At 47.3% G+C, this 21,636-nt stretch overlaps 1 long non-coding RNA gene across 1 annotated transcript; it reads left to right on the top strand.

The window, feature by feature from the left end:
• Nucleotides 1–9,448: 9,448 nt before the first annotated feature.
• On the top strand, nucleotides 9,449–18,415 carry LOC144174020 (uncharacterized). The gene is made up of 3 exons (XR_013323417.1): nucleotides 9,449–9,518; nucleotides 13,150–13,251; nucleotides 16,882–18,415. It is a non-coding gene; the product is annotated as an uncharacterized LOC144174020 (long non-coding RNA).
• Nucleotides 18,416–21,636: the final 3,221 nt, after the last annotated feature.

Raw genomic sequence — 21,636 nt, 5'->3', positions numbered from 1 at the left:
CTGATTCATAAGAAGGGAGATCCCAAAGACCTCAAGAGTTACGGACCCATCCTATACTCTTAGTTGTTTACCAGCTGTTTACCAAAGTTATAGTGAGCCGCATAGGTGACATACTGGATTCCAAACAACCCAGAGAGCAGGCTGGGTTTAGAGAAGGGTACCCAACCATGGGTCACATCCATGTCGTCAATCAAGTGGTAGGAAAATCCACAGAGTACTCTGAAACCCCTTTAAAGCGTTTGATTCCGCACTCACCGCAGCCGTGCTAGAAGCACTAGAAGACCAGGGAATACAGAGGAAACCTACATAAGACGTATAGAAGACATATAAGGAGAGCACTGGCAGGATGACCCTCTACAAGCAAAGCGATAAATTTCCTATCGGAAAGGGAGTAAGACATGGAGATACCATCTCGCCAAAACTATTCACGGTAAATCTGGAGGGGGTATTTAAAAAGCTTGACTGGAAAAACATAGGATTAAGGGTAAACAGGGAATACTTGAGCCATCTGATGTTTGCTGACGACATAGCCTTCCTGAGTGAGACTGCAGAACACATGCAAAGAATCAGATAGCATGGCCGTGGGGCTAAAAATGAATATGAATAAATTTAAAGTAATAAGGAATAAGCATACCGAAAACGCCCTCTTCAGCTTAGGAAACGAAACGCTAGAAGTAGTGCAAGAATATAAGTACTTCGGACAGATGGTTAGTGCTTAGCCCAACCACGAGCGAGAAATCCGGCGCAAAATAGGTATGGGTTGGGGAACCCCCGGCGAGCACTCCCAAATAATCAAAAGTAAGCTACCTCTGTCATTGAAAAAAAATTACAACCTGTGCATACTGCCAGTGATGACATACAGAACTGAAGTTTGGCACCTTACTAAACAATTAGAAAGCAAGCTTGGGTCGGCTCAACGGGCCATGGAAGGAATAAAGTTCGGAGATAGAGACTAAACATACTTATTGTTTCCTAGTAAAGAGTCTTCAGGGTGGCCTCCTCATGTTCGGAATAACACTCAGGGACGGAAACGAGCTACCTGGATCAGAGAGCAAACTAGAGAAGATATCATCGTTTAAATAAAGAAAAAGAAATGGACTTAAATTGGCCATGTTGTGGGACAAACAGTCAACCGGTGGACAATTAAGGGAACAGAGGGGATACCAAGAGATGGGTCTAGAAGAAGGGGAGGGCCAATAACACCATGGTGGGATGAAATAGCGAAATTCGAGAGTAAACTTCGGACTTGAGCAGCGCAGGACAGGAGTGGCTGGAGGCCAATGGGAGAGGCCTTCGTCCTGCAGTGGACATGATGGGGATGATGATGATGATTGCTATTGGTTTCCCCTTTGAAGCGGGGTGGCGACATGTCATCTTACCAAAAAGGACTAATAACTTGTTTTACACTCTTGGTTTAATACTAGCGCTGCTTAGGGCAGGCACTAAAGTTTATTAGGCCCGAAATACTTTCTTTTCCCTGTTGCAGGTGGTAACTGTCCCAGGCAATATTCCCGTCTCTGCTTTTCGTCCACCAGCATTCTAATCTTCTTTTCGCCCCCTCGACAGCCTTCAAGTTAACTTCCTCTCTGATACCCTTAAATCCTAGGGCTTCTGGAAGCCCAATATTCCCTTCATGTAGATTTGGATGGATACCCTCACACTCTAACACTATGTGCCGCATAGTTTCTGTTTCTTTTCCGCAGACCACACATACCCCACAAGATAAGTGCGACCGTACCTTACGTGCACATTATCTTTGTCGCATCGGTAGGGCACGCGTAAGAAGAGCGCGCGAGCAGACGATGTCGCGAAATTAGCTGCGCGGATCGCCGGGCGGCTGCGCACAAATGCGCTCCTGCGCTCCAGGCTCGCAGCGCACCGCTGTCGCTGCGGGGAACCACAGCCCCGCTTATTGGCAACGGGAAGCAGCAAGCCTACGGTGAAAACGCTCTCGTCCTCGTGGTATACCACAATGCAACACCTAGCTTCCACGGGCGTCCACGGGCGGCGCTGCATGTACTGCAGGCCACGCGCTCGCAGTGTCGCGTTTCAACCCGTGAGCACTGCACCTGTAGTTTTCTTTGAGCTAAACAACGGGGAGATGTATGACAAGCGCCAGCGGTTCACGAGTTTCGAACGCTTATGACTACATAAGCCGCTTGGCTTTCGAACCCTCTGGGTTACGCTCGACGACGGCCGCTAAGACGGAACGCCGTGCATGTGGCTTTACTTGGGTCCAGGGAGCGAGCTATGACGGCAAGGCGAATCCCAAAATGGCTCTGCAGTTAAAAAAATAGACTTGGGCGGCCCAGGTAGTTAGGCGAAATTAGGACCGGTGGACCGCCAGGGTAACAGAGTGGATGCCGAGAGACGGATCTAGAAGGAGGAGAAGGCCAATAACTCGATGGAGACTCGAAATAAGAAAATTCGGTGGCAAAAGAGTGGACTCGAACAGCGCAAAACAGGAGTGGTTGGGGGTCGATGGGAGATGGTGATGATAAATTCTTTTATTAGGAGGACGAGCACCGAAGGTCACTGGTGGGGGAAGAGGGGGAGTAGGGAGGAAGGTAGACGCCCACTAAACCACGCTCACCAGGCCACTGGTAACGCCGAACTGGGCTAAAGTCAGCAGGTGTTGAGGTTGCTCATGGATGTCCCTATGCAATGCTTCTATATCTGAATTTTGAAAGACACTATGGTTCAGTCTATGAAGATCAAAAGCGGAGCAGTGCAGAGCAAGATGTTCCATGTTTGCTTCCCACGCAGTGTGACAAAAGGTACATGTGCAGGGGGCAGCGGTGCCATCGTCTTGGCGTCGACCTAGTGGGTTGTTGTTGTCGTTGATAATGATGATGATGGTGGTGGTGGTGGTGGTGGTGAAGGAAAGCACGAAGAGGTCGGCCTGTTCGCGTGGGCTCTGGCCAGCTACTGTGTGTGAGGGAGCGGAAAGGGGGAAAAGAGCACAGATAGGGTGTGACAGGTATAGTGATTAAGATAGAGGTGAAGGTATAACTATAGATGAAAAATGCCTATACCGAACCATACATTACACTAACAGAAAAACACTGAGATAAATTGAATGGAATGGATGACTTTATTCAAAAAAGCTTGACCTTACCGAAAAATTGTTTTTTTTTACTTGCTTAGCCCTTATAGCGTGTTCAGATAAGCTGGCATGCCCGAGCTCCAAGAACATGCTGTAATGTACACAATTTTCGAAACGAAATAAAATAGAACTATTGAAGAATAAAATAACAAGGAATTTGGCTACTCGCAGCCATATGACTATAAAGAACTCAGACTGAATACAAGACGTTTATTTTCCCCGCTTTTATTTTTTTATACGGCGTGTTGTTTTGCCTTCTTCCTGGCCACCCCCCACCCCAGTCTGTACGAGCCGCTTCATTGGTGCCACCAACGCAATCATCATCATCATCATCAGTCTGATCGTGTACTGTCTAGTCTTCGAGGGCTCCGTCATCGTACGTCTTAGCGATAAAAATGGGTGGTAAGTGGGCTCTTCGCATGACGGCGCCGCCATTTTCAACGAGTGCTTCCTCGTCTGCGTCTTCTTGTCGCAATCGCGGAGCCCTTTTTCGACGCTTCTTCCGAAGGCGTACCCTTCCGCGAGGTCGGCTTCTGATGCCGTAGCGGGCTCGTTGGTTTAGCAGCCGGTTGTCAACGGTCGAAAGGGGAGGACTTCCCCATTGCATAAAGAGAAGGTGAGCGGATATACGGCGCGTGGTTTCCGCGACGGGAGCCGGTAGACTGGAGCATACCCTACGTTCGAGCTTTGTAGGAGCGTAGGCTGCACCGCAGCAGGCATACAACGCTTCCTAGGACAGACGTACAAAAAGGATTCCGCAATCCTAAACTTCCCATTATGGTGGATTGTCATATATTAATGACATATAAACGATAGTTCATCTTCAGCCCCATGTATATATGAAAAGCACTTCGTTCAAGGGAAGTCACAATCAGAGGTTTTAGCAAGAACTAACGCGCTTTGATGGATTGTACAGATAATGAATAATTTCCATTCGTTCTGGATATCGATCGTCCACTGAACCCCCAACCCCTTATCTCTACTTTGTTTAACCATTGCTGCCCTTTTCAGTGATTATGATGGAGTTGTTAGTAGCCCTTATTTGCCCCAAACCTTTTATATCACTATGATTATACCACGTATTTTTTAGGCCTTGTTTATACTATACAGGGTGTCCCAGCTATCATGCACCATGTTTTAAACAAAGAGCAATGGTGTTACTCGAAGAAAAGCTAGCAATATTTTCGTTGAAAAAATTTTATGTAATTATTTGTAACTACTTATCTAACTCGAGAAGTATTGTCCTAACCATTAAAGTGTCAATTAGGCAATTGTAGGTACCCACGAGAAGCATCTAACTGCGGTATTTTCAGCGACGAACTGATTGCGTACTCATTTATTCTGACTGATAAAGAAACCCCGCGAAATATGAAAAATACCAGGTGACGATGCTCCCACCCGCCACCATAAAGCAGTGTCTTCGAACAGGCTGCCTCTGAGTTAGTCAAAATGAAGGAAATAAATAAGAAATCACGACTTTTTTGTGCCTTATCTGCCATACGCGCCCCCACGAAATTTGCTGTTGCTGCGCCTTCCATTCATGCCAATATCAAGGTGATGCGCTGTCTTTTCGGGCCTGTTACAGACAAAGAAGTTGGTTTCAATCAGCCTATTTGAGGGCGCTGCTTTATGATGCCGGCGGGAGCGTGGTCAAGTGATATTTTAAGTGCAGAGCACTTTAGGCGCTCGCCTTGACATCGTAGCTCGCTCGCTGGACCCACAGCAAGGGAGCGTCCCGTAGTAACGCTGTCGTTCACGGCGTGATTTCTTAAGTCGTCCTGATTTCTTATTTATTTATTTCATTCTGACTAAATCAGAGGCAGCCTGTTCGAAGACACTGCTTTATGGTGACGGGTAGGAGCATCGTCACCTGGTATTTTTCATATTTCGCGGGGTTTCTTTATCAGTCAGAATAAATGAGTACGCCATTAGTTCGTCGCTGAAAATACCGCAGTTAGGTGCCTCTCATTGACTCGTTATTTTTAAGACATTATTCCTGTGGCTAGATAATTAATTACAATTAATTAGCTAAATATCATGAACGACAAAATTGCTAGCCGCTACTCCACTGTACTAGAAACAATTATCAGTAGGTTTTCTTTGAGTAAGGCCATTCCTCTTTTTTAAAAGCTTGGTGAATGATAGCTGAGACACCCTGTATACACCGTTTTGCTTGCGGCGCTTTAATGGTTCTAATATTATAGCTATAATTTTCATGGTTTCAGATACCCCTCACGCGTCAGTCGCTGTACCCTCAGCGGGTAAGTCAATCAGTCGTCGTGTCTTATTAAGGACCTCGTATTAATTGAGAACATTTACCCCTCGAAATTATAATGTTAGTCATACCCAACTTACTCAAACGGCGCGTTCCGACTTTTTGATTCTTCATGGCATCACAATCTTATGGACTTGCGGTATTTCGTAATACAAAACTGGCTACTGTGCTAGAAATCTGAGTTTTGCTGTTCTGCTTATTGCTGCGGTGTTTTTTTTTTTTTTTCCTTCTCAAGTGTCCAGAGCCGAGTAAGTATATGCACGCCGGTTCCCGCATACAGCTGATTTTACACTTCTATGTGCAACGTATCCGACAATGCACGCTCTCCGTAATACGAGACCAAACTTCAGTGAACTCGCCTCGGTGGCTCAATGGCTAAGGTGGGCTGCTGACACCGACGACGCGGGTTTGATCCCGGCCACGGCGGCTGTTCTACGATAGAGGGGAAAAAAGCCCGTGTGTCGAAATTCCGGCGCACGTCAAAGATCCCCACGCGGTGGGGTATTCCGGAGCCTGGATCAACTATGGCGCACCAAATAGCCCAGTTGCAGCTACGGCGCGTTAGCGCGTGTTCAGACTGTTGGCGCAACTGCGTGTTGGCGCAACTGCCGGAATATCTTTAAAGAATGATGTCATTTGACGTCTCAGCCAACCGAACTGCGTGACCCGCCGTTTCTTTACGTACATAGATCACGATATGGCTTTTGAGTCGGCAGTCTGAACATAACCTCAACCTTGGAATCTTATTACGTCGTTGGCAGTGACGGTCTTTTGTCAGTAGCAAACCTGTGTGAAAAGCGCGGTGTAAGATTTTCCAGGCAGCGTGACGGTATCGGTGTAGTCGATTCGAGTTTTCTGGAGCGCTTCTCTTGGGTGCTTATAGCTGTTCCTGGCTTACGAAGATGCCGGCGTCGTCCGCGACGCCGACAACGAAGAGTGCAGCGAATGATTAAAGCACGGCGACAGGGAGAAGAAGGGTACGGGAGTATTGAAAAAAATGATACGCTGAGCACGAAAAGAAAATCGAAGGGGATAAAACGGAAGGAGAGCGAAGAAGAAAGCAGGGGCCGCTGTGAAACGCGCAGCCTGTACGCGGCCGGCCGACCAGCCCACCAAAAGCAGCGGATACCCGTCTGGAAGACCTTCTATTTCCGAATGGGCCTGCTGCCACCCAACGGGAAGTCTTCGGCCAGCTGCTCTACTATCTGGAGACGACTCGCCTCGCGTAGCGGGTGCAGCCCGGAATGACGTACTAGTGACTGACGTTGATTGATTGTAGGGTTTAACAAGCCGACGCAACGCAGGCGATGAGGCGCGCCGTAGTGGAAAGCTCCGGATTAATTTTGACCACCTGAGGATCTTTAACGTGTGCCAAAATCTCGTACACACGGGCGTTTTTACTTTTCGCCTCCATCAGAAAAAAGGCCGCCGCGGCCGGGAATCGAACCTGTGACCTCGTGCTCAGCAGCGCAACGCCTTAGCCACTGAGCCACTGCGGCGGGTACTAGTGACTGACGTGCCTGGACTGGCTTTAGCCCTATCTTTTATTATTTTAGGTGCGGAGTACCTAGGACCTCCCAATGCCCCTCCGCGTCCATCCGTGCGCACACCACCATCAAGCGAAATTCGTTGTGAGCAGTGAGTTGCAGTTTCATTTAGGGAATAATCAATGTGCAACTCACGGCTGAAATCGAATCACGGTCGGGGCGCAAATCGGTTGTCACTCGGGGTGCAACTGGGATGTCATTTCGAGTCCCCGTACTCCGCTCCATCGCCATCATCCACGGAGTGGAGATGCTGCCATTTTATTCCCTCTTTCTGCTCTATCATTTCACTCCCCCTGCACTGCGTTGTATGCTAGTGAGCTCCCTGCCGAGCTCAATGATATCCCCTGTGCACCTGGTTCCCTTCTCGTTTCCCCCAAACACAACCCGCGCATCCTGAAACGAGGCTGCTAAACGTGCTGCCCGGCAGGGTCTGATCAGCTCGAATATCAAGTTCCAGTGGTGCACGCCGCCGATGCGCACGTCTCTCAAATTCATACTGCGCGAACAATAGACGGGGCATGTTGGCAAAATTTTCGCGGAGGTCTGTCAACGCGGCGAACAACAACCGCCGATCCCCCAGCAGAGTGAGGGATGGAAGAGCACAGAACGACAGAGTGGAAAGAGCTCGTGGACAGCGCTGTCTTCGAGAGCGGAGAAGGCTGACGGTTCTAGCGCCGAGCATGGTTGGCACGCTGTTCGATGGACTTGCGAGAAACGCTGAAGCCGGAGCAAGGCGCGAGCATTGGGCCGAACCTCAAGTTGGCGAGGGAGAAGGACAAGACGCTATCGCATTGTTTAAGATGCACCAGGGTTGATTATTGATTGATTTATTGTAGGGTTTAATGTGCCGACCAAACGCAGGCCATGAGGCGCGCCGTAGTGGAGGGCTCCCGATTAATTTTGACTACCTGGAGATCTCTAACGTGCCCCGAAATCTCGTACACACGGGTGTTTTTGCTTTTCACCTCCATCAGAAAAGTGGCCACCGCGGCCGGGAATCGAACCCGCGTCCTCGCGCTCAGCAGCACAACGCCTTAGCCTCTTAGCCACCGCGGTGGGTAAGATGCACCAGGGGATCTTCAATTACTTTTTTCAGCGAAGCCGTTAGCTTGTGGTTGGTCGGGTTTTTTCGTGGGTTCTCGTGGGCAGAAAGGACGTAGAAGGAGAAAAGAAGTGACCGCGAAGAGAAAGCACCGCTCAAGTTCCCCCGAATAGCAAGACAATGAGAGAAGCCAACAAAAGCACGGACTCGACGCAGCTCTTCCGATATTTCTCCTCATTGTCCTGCCGGGAGGAGACCACGTGAGCATCTGAGTGAGTGACTCTTTTATTGGATGAAGCAGGACGTGTGCCGTACGGGGGGGGAGAGGGGATGGAATGAAGGGGGTTACTAATCAAGCACCGTATTTAAAGAGGGGATCCTTGTTGAGGGGTCGGCCCCAGCTATAGAGTTTTGTGCCAACTGCAAAAGCGGCATTTTTTGTATAAAGATTTGCCTAATCCAGTGTGTGCTTCGTGATATAAACACGAAGTCTCGAAGGGCTATGTCACGAACACGCGCACAGGTAACCACCGATAATATATAGGATTATGTAGACATGGCCGATTCCGGGAGATGACTGTGTTGTTCACGTGCCAGTCCACATGACCGGCACAGCCAGCCGCTGGTCCACATGACCGACCGACGGCTGGCTGTGCGCGTTTTCGGGGCGTGTTTTTAACACAGAAGTGTTTTATTCCCGAATACACGAAGGTTTTGCTGACGTCATATCCGTCACAGAAGTGACGCCAGCACAACGAAGCAAGCGGCCTGTAAAGGGTGCACCCCTGCACACAGGGTCTTCTTGCGGGGAAGCAACCTTTAGTACTAAAGAGTACGTTATACTTGGGGTTCATTTTCTGGTTTTATATATTTTAACAAGAAAGTGTTTTATGCCGGAATACACCAAGATTTCACTGACATCATATCCGTCACGGAAATGACGACAGTACACCTTTGCCGAAGCGACCCGCCAGCAGGACGTCGCTCGCCAAGCCCACCCACAAGACAGCCGCCGACCCGTAAATCATGCTCAGCTGCTGATTGCACTGCATATTTCACTTTCGGGTTTTACTGATTCCTATGACAGAGGAATCAACCGCAGTGTTTTTGAAGATTTCGTGTTTTAGGTGTTCGCGTGGCAGGCCAATAAAGAGCTAGGTGTTTCGTTCATTTTTCCGTGGGTTTGTCTGTTGATTTTTGATTTTTGTTTTATTGCTCTTCAGAAGCAAGTGAGCGGTGGTGCCGCGTTCACTTTCTTCGCGTCCATCTAATTCTGCACACGGATACCCGCGAAAAACTCGTAGCAACGTGAGGCTGACAGCTTCGCTGCAAAATGTGGACACATTCACTGGGCTTTAAATAACTGGTAACTTACGGTGAATTTTTCAGCACGGTTCGTAAAGCACAAGTAATCAGAATCGACTCAGTGGTGCCATTTGTAATTGACTTTTTTTTTTCTTTTACAACGCAGAGATGAACAGAGTGGTGGCAGCGCGAAGGCCGTCGTACTGGTCTTGGTGGTGTTAGGTTCTCTGCTCGTCGGACTCGGTACGCAAGAACACGGGTCATTCATTCGCTGTGCCCTTGGTCGTATGCATATGGGTGTACTTTAGGCGTCCCCATTGGTGCAGTCTTGTTCCAACAGCAATCTAAAATGTGCGAACCATTCCCGGTTTTTGCTGCTGTTGCTGAAAACGTTTATTGAGAATGGAGGGTAACGGAGTCGATTCAAGCAAAACAATTCCATACGATATGTGTTTAACTCACAATAGATTTACAGAAAAAGTTAGTGCAGGGAAGTAATTTAGATGTGTAAAGAAAATCGGGGAACCAATTGCATGGTTAACCCTTCTTTGAAAGAAGTGGTAAAACTAGTCTAGGAACCATAAAAAAAATATGGACGGTTAAATCTAGACAAAACTTCTGAAATAATGAGCCTTGATGTGTATGCTTAGTACGAACTATGGCCCTCGCGCCCGTCGTTCAACTGACGCCTTCCTACGATTTGCGACTCAGCTTCAAACGTCGAGCTTCCTTCGCTGTCACCCCCATCAAAAATAATCTCTTACTTCTCCAGATTTGGCCAAAGACTGGCTGTTAATGAGACACTAAACAGATCTGCACAGGAATAACTAAATCTTTGCCCCGCATTTTCCCGTAAATCCAGAGCTGCTAAACGATCTGACTTGCACAACAGATAAGTTTCATGCATGTTGCTTCCCAGCTAACAGCGGCACAGAAATAATTTCCTCATAATCGTACACCATAACTATAAACCCAAAGAAGTGCCGAAAAGTCAACAAATTATCTCGGAAGGAGCTGTGGGCTGACTCAGGTGGTTCCAGTTTTGATTTAGTGTGCTGTGCTACTGGTCTCCGAGATTGCAGATTCGTGTTAGGCATGGTGCTACAAAATCTGGAAGACTACGCAAGCACGCCGGGAAGAACTTACTGCACGAACGAGTTAAGATAGCCCGCGACAAGATTAAGCTCGTGCTACGTTTCGAAAGCTACCCGTTATTACGAGCCACATTGAGCAAATTAACGAGCAGAAGTGCCGAATCATGCAAGGTTTGAGAGAGGATCGATCGACGATGATTTGAAGATGGCTGGTTGATCTTCGGCGCTTGGCAGACGACGGTTTGCTGAAATATTTACAATTAGTTACAAGTACATTCAAGAACATAACATAACATGCAAGAGTTCGAACAGCGATCCATCAAGCGAGGCTCTCTCTCTCCTCTCTCAAGACATCCAAGCACTGGTTGTTATTCACAAAAATACGCACCCAAAAGGGGCCCCACAACTGAGACAGAGAAGAAACCTCAAAATATCGCACGTTTGACAGCTCATATATAGGAGCAAAAATCAACCAATCAAGTCGGTGTTCATAAATAGGCACGGGACCTAGACGGCCTCTCAACATTGCTTCGGCATTTTCACGAGAACACGCAATGACGGTGGCGCCGGCCTCTGAACGGCAGAAAGTGCACGAAAGAAGCTCGTTATCACGGTTCACGGCGTCGAGCACATTTTTCCGACACACCGATGATTTCAACAGGGGGGGCTTATTCGAGCTGCCCACAGTATGGCTCGAGAACCCACCATCCGAGCCGGGCCCAGCTCGTTTCGCTACCATGGCGCCAGATCCTCTAGAGATCGGAGGATCACGTGCAATGAAATTACCCCCCATTACCGCCTCTCTCGCCGTGTCCACTCCCCGGCTCACACGCAACTCACCATCCATCAAGAACATACATGGCGCCTTTTGCAAACAAGCACATTTCCCAATCCCGCTAAATTAATTCAGCCAGCCCTATACCCTTCACCTAACTGTACAGCCTGCCAGCCCCTCGGCACCCTTCAGCACCTTATGTGGCGACGTCCGAGAGATCCTCATCCGAACATAACCACATGTGAGCAGTGGGAGGAGGCGCTGCGCTGCCCAGACCAGGAGGCTCAAGCTTCACTGGTCGCCCGGGCAGCCGCGATCGCCGCCAAAACGGCGGCCACCATCGTCAACTAACTCTGTTCCTAAGTAAATGTGTTTCTTCTTCTTTCTTCCGACACACGGAAGAAAGGATTCCAGGTCAACCTATATATCCATTCGGGAAACACTGATCCACCCCCGATTATCTCCAACGCGTCCCCGCCTTGGCTACATCAGCTATAGACGCTGACTCGATTTTCGGAACCCCTCGATCATAAAACAGGGAAAACAATGCACTGGAAGAGCTCGGTAAATGACAGGTGAGAAAATAATATTTCCGCGTTCAGGACTATTTCAATCGTACTGATAGACTGCCGCGATAACCGGAACTTCGAAGAAAACCGGCTGACAAGAGAAAAGCGCTCCTATGTTCAGTTGCGCTTCGCGCTTCTCGTATTCAACTACGGTAGGAATACGAAAATACCGCACCGACACAAAACGAAAATAAAATATACAGATCACTGCCTGTAAACCTTTTTTTTATTTAGCCTAGCTGCCAGGAACTTAGCAATGCAGTTCTTGGAAAACTTTAATTGAGGCAAAATATATCACGCGAATTGGAATGTATCAACTGGAATGGAAAAATTGAAATACTACATTAGGTCTGAAAATTGAAAATTAGGATATGGGAGCACGAGTGGTGACAAAGTAACGTGGCTTTATTTTAGCAAAGCGATAATAGCGTTATTTCACCCCCACAGGCGAACATCCTGTAATTTTCTCGTCACGCTAATCCTTATTCGTTTCGAGTTTTCTTTTCTGTAGATACAGTGTCACAAAGCGTATGCAGCGACGGCTTGTGATAAAAACCGGGAATGCAACCGTTGTATATTAAGCGCAGTACATTCAACACAGTCTAACCTCGTTATAACTAGGTAGCATCGGGACAGCAAATTAGTTCGTTATAACCGATATTCTTTACAACAGTAGAGCTAAAAATCGGCTATAACAAATCGACAATATGGCTCACGCAAAAGTACTTGATACAAAAATGCATTTTTTGAGGCTTCGAATCCACTTTCCGCTAGGTAACCCATTACCTTTCTCCTTGTTGCATTTCGAGCTGAATGAACCGCAATGTGAGTACGTGAAACTATATCAGAACCGAGTTTACTTGACAAAACAGGAACTGCGTCCTTATTTATTTGATGAAGAATGTGATCTTATCAGCACAGCACTGAGCAGCATGAAGTTTTCCACAGTGTCCACGGACAAAAGGGCCTTTATACTTCTGCAGTTTTTCTATTAGCTTCTCAGCCTCCTGGTAAAATATTTCGTCGTTATATCCGATATCATGTGGATCTCGCGGTTTCATTTTCGTTATAAAAGTATAAGTGTCATTGAAATAAAGCGCGATCAACCAAAGTCTGTATTTAGTTCGCCATAGCCGATAATTCGCTATATCAGTTTTCGTTATAACGAGATTCAACTTTGTGGGATTTGAGGTTCAATATTTCTGAAAGCCTCTTCTAATTCCGTACAAAACACTATAAAAGCGAATTATTTTTGAAACTTCCTCCGAAAAGCTACGACATTCACCTCGAGGGTACGGAAATGGACGGATTAGAAACAGCCAGTTAGATGTCGTGGATATGCGGTGGCCTATCGATTTTCAAGGGTAATGTTCAGGGGTAATGTTCTGTTATCTTTCTTGCTCGTGGTCGCAACCTCATTCAAAACTGTGTTCCAGCGGTGTTCACGGTGATGAGCAAGTCTCCCGAGCTGACCTCGAGCGGCGTGCCGGCCCATAGATACGCACCCGTGAAATCCGGTACCCGGGATGTTCCTTCTCGTAAGTGCTGTTCTGTGCATCCCCGCCGAGGGGTGAGTCGAGCTCGCCTTTTTGGCCGCACCATGTCCGTGATCGTTGTAACATGTCGGAATTAAAGCGCACGATCAAACAGAGAATCAGTGCTTACACTCGCCCCGTGGCATTGCGTAGATCTAGCTTATAACAAAAAATAGCGCTAATACAGACAAGGACGAAACGACGAGGGCACGCATGCGGGGATCCAACTTGCAACAACTTTGATTTCTAGAAGCTTTCCTATATATTCGTGGCATGTTTTGAAGCGCGTGCCAATATATAAGCTTTATCGCATGATGTCCGGCACAATGGAGTATTTTCTTGGCAGAGTGCTATACTGAGGCAGTGCTGACGTATATTGACCACCGCATAAAGGGCCTATATATCTTAAGCGTGAGCACGTCTCTGTGTTCGGCAACAGTTGTACGTTTATCGCAGAGAGGAGATGATAGTGCATCGTTATCCACCCGCCCGATTTCTTTTTTACATTGTTGTTATCCACCTTGAGCAGGTAAATAACACGATGGGTATATAGTTAAACCTGGACATAACGAAGTTGACGAAAATTTGAAATTTGTCGTTTGAACCGAAATGAACCGAACCGAAATGAACCGAAAACGAAACCAAAATGCTAGACATCAGCAAGGGTGAGCTTACCCTTCAAGGATTTATTTCACAGTGATTAACGGCGTGATTTCCGTCTGCTGCTTTACCTCTAGCAGTTAGACAGTGAACGACACTCCAAAGACGCGAGGTCACTTCTGACCCCCGTATTCACAAACGTAACTGAAGTGTCACGTTGGCTTTTGACACTTTCAGGTGACTTAACGCGTTTCCAGGACTAAACTTATCGTGAAAAGACGCCTTTTCGCGAACTTCACGCTCTTTTCCGAACTCCAAATTGATCAGGGGGTGCTAGCTGAGGTATACTGTAGCGGGCGGCGACGTTCTTTCTCACCGGCGAAGACGGCATTTAAAATTGGGAACTTGTCTTCGGAAGGCGAAACTTTTCATCTTCTGGCAGCAGAAATAATCATGCACCGACAAACAGACACCACACATAGCACTAGAGACGCGCGACTATACACGCCGACAGGCAGGCCTAGCACCTGTCCGTCACCGCACTTGCACATGGAAACGCACGGTATAGTCCGCGGTGAGGGCGAAATTCGCTAAATTAGTGCCTTTCTGAAGCCTATTTTTCGGAAAAAGCGTAGAAAACAATGGCTCATCAGCGTTGCGAATTCGTTACATCAAGTTTAAGCGCCGCAACACCTTCATTACACAGAGGACGCAATGGGTTTCAATTGGGCTGGCACTGGGTAATTGGAAAACTTCGTTAAATCCAGGAATTCGTTACATACAGGTTCGTTACGTCCAGGTTTAACTGTATAGTTGGTTGCTGATTGTAAACTCGGAATAGGTGATTTGATCCGTTTATTTCTCGCAAGGGCAGGTAGTGAGGAGGGGCAGTTTGTTGGGGCGCGTTCTGGTCCGCTAACTTGCGAAAAGGGACGATTGGGCGAGTTGGTACATTATTCCCGGTAACGGCGCAAACAACACGAGACAAAAAGGAGAAGAAGGCACAAACACAGCTCTAGCTTGCAGCATGCTTGGGCGACGTTTGTGGCTTCGTGAAGTGCGTCTTGTTGGGCTCCACGGGCGAGCCGTGGTGGGGACGTACAACTTGGTGACGTCGTCAGCGCACATCGCATGACGTAAGTTGAGGATTGCAGCGAGAAGCGGGAGTAGGTCTCTCATAGCTATATTGAATAGGAGTAATGGCAAAAATACTTGTGAGGTTGCTGTGGGAGTAATAGGGGGTGTGTATACACCAGAGATGTCCGATGCCTATCATTTCCGTGCGGCTGGTTAGAAAAGGAATGCTTGAACATCTACAATCAAAAAACTTCGCACTGGGGTTAAAAATAAATATATTAGTAAATCTAAGGTAAAGAAAAATAAGCATGCTGAAAGCGCCCTCTTCAGCATAGGTATACTGGAACACTGGTACAGAACTATAACTACCTCGGACAGATGGTTAGTGCTGACCCCAACCACGACAAAGAAATCCGGCGCAGAATAGGAGTGGGTTGGGGCTCACTCCGCAAACATTCACAAATAATCGAAAGTAAGCTACCTCTGTCCCCAAAAAGAAAAGTATTTAACCAATGCGTTCTACTGGTCATGACGTAAGGAACTGACACATGGCGCCTTACTGAACAACTGAAAAGCAAACTTAGGTCGGCGCAACGAGCCATGGAGCGAATAATGATAGGGGTAACACTCAGGAACAGGGAACGAGCATTCCGAGTCAGGGAGCAAAATCAAGTATAGGATATCATAGTTAAAATTACGAAGAAGAGGAGGAAGTGGACTTGGGCTGGCCATGTGGGGAGACGAACCGACAACAGGTGATCTCGAGGACAACAGAATGGATACCGAGCGACGGGACCAGAAGAAGGGGTGGGCCATTAAAGGAGCCATGAAGAGAAAATACAACTTCGTGTAATTTGAAAGACGTAGGATTCAGTATCTCACTCAGCTCCATTACAGCCACAAAAGATGTTTTTTTTTAAAAAAAAAAGCAAGAAGTATATAAAAACTTTCAAATTTAGCGTCACAGTGACGTGTTATGAGCAAGAATCACGTCATACGGGACAACAATAAAACATAAGTTTCAGTGCGTTAACTGCACGTTAGCATTCAAGTGATGCGGTCAAATGGCACCAGAGGCCCCATTACAGACGTCCAGTCATGTGTCGTCGCGACAGGTCAGTTAGGCGGCCGCCAATCGAACAAACAAGGTTCCGTGACGTCGTAGAAAAGTTGCGGGTAATTGGCTAGGGGGTCGCGACTGCTTCACACATTTTCTTTAACATCTCCGTTATTTGTTCGAAGATTGCGATGATATTGCTATCATTGTTATCGGGACTAAGCAGTCTTTCTAATAAACCCAACCTGTAATTTGTCTTCATGGCTCCTTTAACTCGATGGAGAGACGGAATGAGAAAATTCGGAGGCCAAGAATGGACTCCGGCAGCTCAGGATAGGAGCGGGTGGTGGTCAATGGGAGAGGCCTTCGTCCTGCAGTGGACCTAAACAGGCTGTTGTCGTTGTTGTTGTTGTTGTTAATAATGGTGGTGGAGGTGGTGGTGGGGTGATGATGATGATGAATGGTGTGATGATGAGGAGGAGGATGCGTTCGCCGCAGTTGGTGGAGACGCGACCTTGCAAGAAGGCCCAGAGAGTGATGTCAAAAGGCTCTGTGATATTCAGTGCGAGCATTATTTCTTGCTGTGGTTTTGAGGGTTTCCAGTGTTTCGTCTCTGAGCTGGGAAGGAGTGGCGAAACGGCGGATCTTCGTCATAGCACTTGAGTGGTGCGCTCGTATACAGCCGAGTCGGCTTCAAGAAACCGACACCAAAAAACATGCAGGGTTTCTCTAAGTTGTACTTCGCATATATAAAAGAAAGTCAAACCCGTTGGCCCAAGGCTACGTCGGAAAGCGTTTGCATTGGGATAGTAGAGCACGCCGCTTGTTCTTAATCAACACCCTCCGGTCCGCGCAGTCCCACTGCCTGTGCTGTAACCGTTCAAATTTCTTCATTTCAGATGCAACCATGGCGAAGCCCAACAAATCGCACGCCACGCTCCACACGATGTCCAGCGTCCACACAACCAATCCGACCCACGACAATGAGACATCGGAGGTGACTAAGACATCAGGCGCAAGCGAAGCAAGCGGCGGAAGCATGTCGAACAAGACGTCGGCGAAACCAGCATAGCAGCAAGACCCACTGTCGGAGGCGGGAAACCAGCATGTGTTTGTCCGGCGATGAGGACTAAGCACACTCGTTATATATTGATGAATGATTGCCTTTGACGAATAATTTCTCTCTCCTTCCGTTCCCTCTTCGTGTGCTGCTAATGTGATTTACCCAAAGCGCGCTCAGTAAAGAAGAAACCAAGTGTAACGAAGGTATGCGACCTTAGCATTTCGGTAAATTACGCAAGTAATGAAAAACATCACGAGTCCTTGCAAACAGATGTCCCTACGTTTTATAGCCTTGGGGAGCGCAGTTCTTTTTGCAGTGTGACAACTGACTGACCAGATTATCTCGACATGGTTTTATCTGGTTTGTATATTCTCTTTTTGTTCTTACTTTTTTTTCATTCTACACCATCCTTGTGTAAACTGGGTTGTGGTTTGTATACTGATGCTTGCGGCCAAGTGTGCGCTTAAATTTGCGTTTTGGTGTTTCCGCTGTCCCGTTTCATTGTTTATATAGTTCGCTCAGTTATCATGCATGCGCTCTCTTATTTCTTCAATAGTAAAGTGAAGTATCCAACGATGTTTTTTTTTTTTCGCCTTAGATGGAATAAATAATTGTATGCCAAATGTTATTATTTGTGCGATAAAACGTAACCGGGTTTCCGCGTGACGTGGAGAACACGGCCGCTGAGCGTGGTTGAAGGGAACGAACATGGAACAAACAACGAACGCTTGAACGCTTCCTCGTCGGATCGCGCGCGCACTCCGCAACGCGTCTCCGTAGTTGTTTCCCGGCCATTTTCTTTACCAGGCAACCACTCCTACTACAACAAAAAACAGACGGTTTTCCCTCGAATGGGGACCTCTGGGCTTCGATAAGCGCCTTCACTCTTTCCTTCGCGTCTGGAGCCACTGCGAAAAATATATAGTTATCGCCAGCACGGAGCGGCACTGCGTGATTCGCTAGTCGCACCTGATACGCCTTCCATTTCTGCTGTGTTTTGTGGCTTTTTTTAAGGTGCTATCGGAAAGCGTTCATTGCTGTAACTGAAGAAAAACTGGCCAACAGCCGCTACAAGCCCTAATCGTGAAAATGCTGCTTCTGAATACATGTTTCTTTATTGATTTCTGAGTTCTGAGTTCATGTTCAGAGTTCTGAGTTCATGGTTTCTCAGTTCATGTACAATCTGTACTGTATATGCATTGTATTTGTCTATTATTGCATTATTTTTATGGGGTTACTTTCGATGTAAAAAACCGCGAAGCTGAACGGTTCTTTATGTTCTGAATGTATGTATTGAATCGTGTAAAGGCACCGAGGCCCCGTCATGCATTTCTTGCCTTTAGCCTCGGTGCCCTCTTAGGCAGTGTCTGAGAAAAATAAATGGAAAAAAAAATTCGAACCGTCGAAGAACGTCAAGACCGAGAAAGAGAGAGAAATCTTTTGAGCGAGTTTACAAGTTATCTGATGGGCACAGAGCAGCAGTTTTTGGCTGAGGTACTTTGCGACTCCCTAATGTAAGTACTGGGCGAGCACGAGGTCGCGGGTTCGATTCCCGGCCGCGGCGGCCGCTTTTCTGATGGAGGTGAAAAGCAAAAACGCCCGTGTGTACGAGATTTCGGCGCACGTTAAAGATCCCCAGTTGGTCAAAATTAATCCGGAGCCCTCCACTACGGCGCGCCTCATCGCCTACGTTGCGTCGGCGCGTTAAACCCTACAATCCATCCAATGTAAGTACTGGGCGTGCTGGGTGACTACGTTCTGCAAGCATATAGGATTCCGAAAAAAAGTTGAAAAAAGTGTTGCAGGGTCCCTTAAATCTAGACATGACCGCACTATGGGTGCAACTGTCCCCAACCTTGCCCCCCCCCCCCCCCCCCCTCCGTCAATACGGACTATCTGTGCGAAGCTCCAACTCCTGGGGAAGAAGAAACCATGCATCCTTCAATGAAGAAAACATGTCCAGCTTTCTGGCGCATGGCCAGTAGTACTGCCTTTGGCCACCACGTGCCGCATTGAGTTCAGTTTTTAAGATTCCCAGCTTCAGCACCAACGTTTGTTTATCAAGTATAAATGTAGAAAGAAAAGAGCCGACTTCTTCGTGGCAACGCGATAGTCGAGCTCTGAGCAGCCGACTGCGAATGATAAGGCAGCTGTGGCGAAGCACTGGCAAACAGCCGTTACGCGGCATGTTGATAGCGAAGCGTGGGTAGAGATGCGTTGTTGGCCGGGCGAAAAAGGTTGCTTTGGTGGTCGAACGGTCGAATTTTTTCCCGTTATTTTTTTCCCTGAGTTAAAGTCAGAGGGCACACTAGGTCCAACGTCATCTAGAAAATGCAGGAAAACGTCAAGGGCCCCAGCTTGCCTTATTATGGGTTGAGCCCAGTTGAATTGGATTGGCCCTTCTTGCTCTCGAAGGGCTAAGCATGATGTTTGGCCCTTTGAGAGCAATATGGTTTTTGCTGTCCAACATGCTGCAGGTCGCGGGCACATACCCGGGCGCCGGTTAGACCCCGGCAAGCACTTTCTAGGACCCGCTGCGCGCTACCTCAGTAGTCTTGTATATATGCTCTATATTCCTGTACATAAAGTGTACATAATTTGGACATCAGAGTTTGCCACGTCCATAACGGTGACACTAGACACGGAAACGCGTTCCTGAAGGAGGAAAAGTCCTGAAATTTACTGGGCTGTATACACAATTACGAATAATGACGCGTATGGGTATTGTCCCACTCGTCACAAGGCCATTCTTCAAAGGTCAATTTCTCATAGGTAAACTGGTCGGGAATGCTAGCTTCTCATAGGGCATTTCACACGAGGAATACTTGCGTTTCCGGAATTGTCAGTACACGGACAACTCTCATTAAGAGGTTGTTTTTGACAGTTAAAACATTGTTTGCGCCTGCTATCGCCTTTATAAAAAAAGGTATAGGCGAGTGTGCATAGCTTTTGACGTAGGAAGTTAGGTTGGATATATACCGTCACACCTTATTATTGATATTGAAATGATACTTGGAGTAAATTTTTTATTATATGACACAGAAAAATTAAAAAATAACGGTACAGATGACGCAAACAAGCTGAGCATGAAATTAACCAAAATGTTTATTGCTTTTCCAAAGCACGCAAAAAAATATATATGCGCTTTCTCAGTTGTACGGTTCAGTTACCACACAGCTGAGGGAAAAAAAAGGTTATAATAACATTGGACAGACTATTCTAACACACACAACACGGTGAGACACTTTTAAACGCTACACATCGTCGGTAAAACAAGGAGATAACGTGTAAAATCAAAAGCATGCATGCAATAACAGTTGACGACCTGCTTGCTTCTCGGCGGTATTAGGCAATATCGGCTGTATTAGGCACAAAAACAGGATGAAATAATGTACAGACGTCATAAGTAATTGGAACAAGGATTTGTGAATATCACAAACCAGTGTGTCTTATTGGCTTTATGACAGCCCTTACCGGTTTATAGGAAGCTTTCTTTATTGCGAGGACTTATGTAAGCGCACACCATTGCAGCCAGGCAGTTTTCGGAAGAAGAAATGTTTGTAAATTCACGAGACCATGTTCCAATTACATTTGACGGCGCCTGTACACATTTTTCAAACGCCTTTACTGTTCCAGGAATGAAGTGAACCACAATTATGCCTTTACAAAGTGGTTGACAAAGCAGTCAACCGATTGGGCGTTGATAACGTCGGGTGGTACTAATACGTTCCGCGTTTCAATGCACCACGGCAAAAAATACCTGAATGTATTTTTACGCCAGTTAAATGACCTTACATGTTTTTCATGATTAGCCCTTGTCGAGCGCCGTTGTGGAGGTTGGATGTAACCACTTTTCCATATGTTTATAGCTCCATGTTATAAAACGTACATGAACTTCATAGCAGAAACACAACGACGTGACGACAAGGTTTAGAATTCGTGCTCGAATGCGTAGCGAAGTTACACCGTCGTGTCTAGAATATTTAAAATAAACAAAAACGCTGCTGAGCGCGAGGACGCCGGTTCGATTCCCGGCCGTGGCGGCCGCTTTTCCGATGGAGGCGAAAAGCAAAAACGCCCGTGTGTACGAGATTTCATCGCGTGTGGTCAAAGTTAATCCAGATCCCTCCACTACTACGCGCCTCATCGCCGGTGATGGGACCGTGTTATCCCAGCGCTGACACCCGTTGTTGCGACCGGGAGGGGGCACCCGATCCGAGCTCCGTAGCCTCCGGCATACGTGTGGTAGCGGGGTGAAGCGAGCGGCCAGCCGCTGTTGCAGTTGTGAAGAAGTCCAGAAGCCGTAGGCTAACTTAACTGTTTACTTCATAGCAAAAGGTGAGCCGAAGCCAAAGAACAATGCCCCGACGGGCGAGGTTACAATACAGGACTCGCGCTGTTGCAGCCGTGAAGAAGTCCAGAAGCCGTAGGCTAACGTAACTGTTTACTTCATAGCGAGAGGTGAGCCGAAGCCAAAGAACAATGCCCCGACGGGCGAGGTTACAATACAGGACTCGAGCAGAGTGACAGCATGGATTCGCTCCTCTAACAGGAATGGGTTACAGCGCTTGGAAGGCTTCCATTTATACCC

Source organism: Haemaphysalis longicornis, unplaced genomic scaffold (genome assembly GCF_048455015.1).
Source record: "Haemaphysalis longicornis isolate Haplotype H1 unplaced genomic scaffold, Haemaphysalis longicornis Haplotype H1 scaffold_3, whole genome shotgun sequence".
NCBI classification, from domain to species: Eukaryota; Metazoa; Arthropoda; class Arachnida; order Ixodida; family Ixodidae; genus Haemaphysalis; species Haemaphysalis longicornis.
The sequence above is the reverse complement of the archived record's forward strand: the minus strand, read 5'-3'. Positions and strand labels throughout refer to the sequence as shown.